General features: G+C 47.0%; 1 protein-coding gene across 4 annotated transcripts in view; it reads right to left on the minus strand.

Annotated features, from left to right (window-relative positions):
* The window catches only part of Nexn (nexilin F-actin binding protein), a 31,855-nt gene extending 26,647 nt beyond the window's left edge, over positions 1-5,208 (minus strand). Inside the window, exon 1 of one of the 4 annotated variants that reach the window (XM_021196125.2) lies at positions 5,132-5,208. The gene's annotated coding sequence lies outside the window, so the exon portion shown is untranslated. Of the gene's footprint in view, positions 1-4,155; positions 4,477-5,131 lie in introns of those variants that run through there. The other 3 variants (XM_029537901.1, XM_029537900.1, XM_029537902.1) reach the window with 3 other exon arrangements.

A 5,208-nucleotide genomic window follows, 5' to 3' on the forward strand; every position in this document is an offset into this window, starting at 1 on the left:
CTGCCTGCCTGCCTGCCTCCCTGCCTCCCTGCCTGCCTGCCTGCCTGCCTGCCTCCCTGCCTGCCTCCCTGGCTCCCTGCCTGGCTCCCTGGCTCCCTGGCTCCCTGGCTCCCTGCCTCCCTGGCTCCCTGCCTCCCTGCCTCCCTGCCTCCCTGCCTCCCTGCCTCCCTGCCTCCCTTGGATGCACAGACACAGGGATGAGGGTCTCACTCAGGGATAAGGGCTGGCTGTCCATCTCTCTGCCTCCCTTGGATGCACAGACGCAGGGATGAGGGTCTCACTCAGAGATAAGGGCTGGCTGCCTCTGATTTCTCCTCCCACCCCCACCCCACTTTTTTCTTTTTTTTTTTAAAGTCTCACTTTGTAGCACTGGCTGGTCAAAGTCTCTTTGTAGATTAGGCCTGTCCTGGTACATAATTTACAATCCTCCTGCTTCATCCTCCCCAGTGTGAGATCACAAGAGTTTACTGCCATGAATAGCTTTGTCGAAACTTTTAAATGAAAAGTCTAAGTATGTAAATAAATGTTAAATAAGTGTTAAATGTTAAAACCTTAGTCTTTGAAAGAAACAATGAATTTGTTTTGAACTACATAAAGTTTAAGAATAAATGTTTATCAATTTTCACTTGTATAAAACCATAGTCAGCTATAGGGAGAGCAAAGCTGTCACTGCAGCACTGGGGATGCTGAGAAGACTGCTGTGAGCTCCAGGCTACACAAGACCCTGCATCAAAAGAAGTGAAAAGAAAAACTTACATGAAAATTACTAACAGGTAGGATGGTGCACATCTAGATCAACCCTCAGAAGCATGAGGCAGGAACCACAGATTGAAGGCAAACTAGGACTATACAGCTAAGGCCATATTTTGGTAAAAGAAAAAGGAAAACAAAACTACATTATAAAATCTGTCAGATACTTCACCACAGCTCAAAAGCAGGAAACTGGGTCTCGCCGTTCTGGTGTCCTTCTGTTGCTGCAATAAAACCCTGACCAAAACAAGGTGGGCAGGAAGAGAGTCGATTAGGCTCACATCTGCGTACAGCCACTGAAGCAGCGCAGGAGCACAAGCAGGGCGGGAGTGGGAGCCGTAAAGAAAGGCTGCACGCGCGCACTGCCCCATCTCTGCTTCTCCCTTGTCCCTAGCCAGCTTACTTATGCAGCCCAGGACCACCTGTGTCCTCCTAGGCCAGTTAAGTCAATCCCACACAGACAAAGCCACAGACCAACCTGATAAAGATCACCTGAGACTCTTTCCAGGTGACTCCAGGCCATTGAGTTTACAGCTAATGCAAATTAGGGCATATTATGAAATAGATGTTCAACCCCCAGCAAACTTAAGTTGCAGCCTACTTTGACATCCTCCTGTAGTAACTGTTATACCATTATTCCTTTACATGGCGGCAATCCCTTTCAAAGTATATTTATCACACTGGAGCCTTGTTAAGTAAACCTGCTGTGCTCATCAGTGCTGTTAGAGTTTCATGAACCAGCCAGGACACAGGGCAAGCTCCTGAGCACGGAGACAGTGGCCAAGAAAGCACTGCAGTGGGATCCACTATCAGCCTAAATGAAAACTGGGGACTAGTTCAAGAGCAGCCTTGAACTAGCAGGAAGTAAAGTGGGGAGGGTCATCATACTCCACAAGCCATCACAAAAGCAAGCCAGGAAGGCGTCAGCATCGGGAATTCAGGATCTGTGCTAACTGCTGGGGAGGTCTGGGCTTCCTTGCCCATCTAAAATGGAAGACAGACAGTCTGAGGACCATAGTTGGGATGGGGAAACCTGGAATTCTGGCTAAAAAGCCAGTGGGGATATAGGGAGGTAGGATAAGAACTAGTTCCTTTTCATGGCTATTCTAGTTTCACTCTGTTGTTGTGATGAAACACAGTCTGACTGAAAGGAACTTGGGAGTGAAGATATTGATTTGCCTTACCCAGCCAGGTCACAGACCCTCAGGGAGGGCTTATGCTTCACTAGCATTCTATAGAGCCCAGGACCACCTGCCTAGGGATGTTGCTGCCTACAGTGGGCTGGGCCCTCCTGTATCAATAATAAGATAATTACCTACAGACATTGCCACAGGCCGATCTAATCTAGGCTTTCCTCTCAGATGCTGTGACAAAGCTGAGACAATGGGCAAGCTCTAGAGCCACAAGAATCACTCCTAAAAATAAGTAGGACAAGGACAAGAGATTCTGGAAGTGCTTTCTCTTAAAAAGCTCTTCCCATGCTGTCTAAGTTTCACAGTTACAATCATTTCATTTATTTTAATTATCAGTTCATGGCTGTCTTCCTTCTCCTGGCAACAAGCTGACACACGTCAGTCCATTTATGGTGACTTCCTCCTCCCACTCCCATAACACTACTTAAGAAGGAGTTTTTGTTGTTTGTTTTGTTTTTGAGGTAATATCTATTATGTCTCTCTGGCTGTTCTGGAATTACTATGTAGACCAGGCTGACCTCGAACTCAAGAGTTCCTGCTTCTGCCTCTTTAGTGCTGGGATCAAATATGCCACTACACCCAGCTTCCCTCGTTACTTTCAAGTGTGTGTATGTGTGTGTGTGTGTGTGTGTGTTAATTTTATGATACAGATCATGATATATAAGGAACATTTCCTAGTTTAAATCCACCCATTCTAGAGTGTAGAAAGCACACTGCCACAGGCACCGACCAGGTAACAAGACATGGATGTACAAGGCACTGACCTCCATGCCAACAGTAACACCACTACTAAGATGTATACTGAAGGGCTACAGCTATGGCTCAGCAGCCAAGAGCACTTTACAGCTTTTGTACAGGATCAGTTTCAGAGGTTTTGACTCCCTCTCCTGGACTGTATGAATACTGTAGGCACACAGTGCACACACATATATGGAGTCAAAATGTACACAAAAATAAAAAAATACCCTACCATAAAATAAGCCACACTACACTGAATATTTAAATTAAAAAAGTAACAACTTCAAATGCAATTATAGAAACAGAAGAAAGACCAGAACAGAAAGTACACAAGTGATATGGACCAGATTGGTCAAGTAAGAAGAGAAACACGTGCTTGTTAGTGGGTGATGTTATTTTCCTCTGATAAAAGAAACCAAGATGCTTTGGCTCCATAGGGAAGACACCCAGAGACTTCTGTAAACTCGGGCTTTGACCCCACGTGTCTACGGTTTGACTGTCACTGTCTTCATTCTCGCAGGCATGTATAACTGATAGAGTTTTTAAATGCTTTTTATTCTGTTGGGGTTTTCAGGATAGTAGAGCTTTCTCCCCACAAATGAAGCCTGTCATTTCAAGCACTTGCCTTCTAAGCAAACCAAGTCTCTATTATGTCTCTATTATGTACATGGTCTATCCTGAAACTAGCTATGTAGACCAGGCTGACCTCGAACTCTCTACCATGTACACACACAGTTGCCATGCCTTTCACAAATGAAGCCCCGATCTAAAGCTTCAAGCGAGATTTCAGGGCAAAGTACTCTCCGAAACCCAGATAATACATTCCTTGCCTGATGCTAAATATAGCCTTCTCACAATGACATACATTTTGACAATGATCAGCCTTACATGTCAAAATTTCTAAAATAGCACAGATTCCATTTTAAGGTAAGCAGGAGAAATTGCTCCTCTGCATCTCTGGAAATCTTTTAAAACTGAATTGCATCAAAAGCTGCAAGAAGGAAAAGTAGATTTAAAATAATTGTGTCACATTTTTGCATTGTGCTCTCCAAGTCAAATGCTGCAGGTTAAATACAAAATCGTACACGGTACACGGCTCTCCTTAAACCACTCGTCAGAAGCATCAGGCAAAGGAAGGACAGTGTCGCGCTGGGCCTCAGGGCGCTGGCATGTAATTCCAACTGCTCTGGAGGCTGGTACAGGGCGGTCACAGACCTGCCTGCCTGTAGTACCAAGTGAGTTCAAGGCTAGCCTGGAGAACCTAGTAAAATGGATAGGAAAGAACTTAGTGGTAAGAGCTTGCCTAGCAAGCACCAACTACACAGCATGGAGTCTGTTTATACTGCCACCTCCGCCCCCACGCACAAACAAAAGACTTTCCTTCAGTTAATTATGCACTTTCCCCATACAAACACACCCAAACGCAAAACAAACAAAACAAAAAACCAGAAACATGCAATTTGGATTTTCTTACAGCGGCAGTTCAACATATAAATGAATAATATTGGGGGAATTTTTTTTGTAGTTCACACAATATTGTGTGACCAAGACGGTTTAAAAACTTCGTTTCACAATACCAGGAACACACTTCTCCTGAGACTCGTGCAATGGGCCGCGGCTTCTTAACAAAAAAGTTGGCTGATGAATGACGCTCCAGTCAGAAAGGTGATTTCTTCGTGGGGCTTCTTTTCTCTGCCTGTCTGTCATTTTCCAAGGGTAGTCACTTTGTGAGGGCATGCCATATGCTATTTTTACCACGTTATCTACGCTCAACTCCTTGTCCACATTGTGGCCTTAAAAATAAAACGCTTATCTCAAGCCACTGAGCGATCACCTAATCTCTCAATTTGCTCGTTCTTCATTCAGACACACACACACACACACACACACACACACACACACACACAGAGAGAGAGAGAGAGAGAGAGAGAGACGCCTGTATGTATGTATATATGGATGTGTATATAAACATATATATGTGTACATTACATTTGAACATCTCACATACGATGCCTTTACTCCGACTTTTAGAGCTAGCTGCTCAACCTCCAAGCATATCCCTGTCTTGGCATTGGGGAGCAATTTGGAGGCCGGGCATGGCAGCCTAATAAATCCCTCATTTCCCCGCTTCCACGAGGACCCATCCGCAATTTCTTTAAAAATCGCAGCCACTGCCGGCGGAGCCCGCAGTGGGCACGTGTTGGGTGCCACAGGGAACTCGCCCGCTCGGACCCTAGGGGTCCCCGGCGGAGAGCGTACGCACATTTGGCTCCCTGGAAACACTCTCCCCCAAACTCAGCCGCCCAGATGCAGGTGGAGCAGAAGCGCCCTGGCCCGGCTAGGGACCCCCCAACCCCCGCAGCCCAGGCCGGTCCGGCCGAGCGCAGGCTACCCCGCGGGCCCGGAGCCCCGCCGCGTCCGCCCAGCCCAGCCCAGCCCAGCCCTCCTACCCGCCTGCCGCCGCCGGGGCGCCGCTCCTCCCGCTCCGCGCTGCGTGTCGGGCTCTGCGCGCTGCCCCCGCCGCTCC

This window comes from Mus pahari, chromosome 4, assembly GCF_900095145.1.
Source record: "Mus pahari chromosome 4, PAHARI_EIJ_v1.1, whole genome shotgun sequence".
In the NCBI taxonomy this organism is placed as follows: domain Eukaryota; kingdom Metazoa; phylum Chordata; class Mammalia; order Rodentia; family Muridae; genus Mus; species Mus pahari.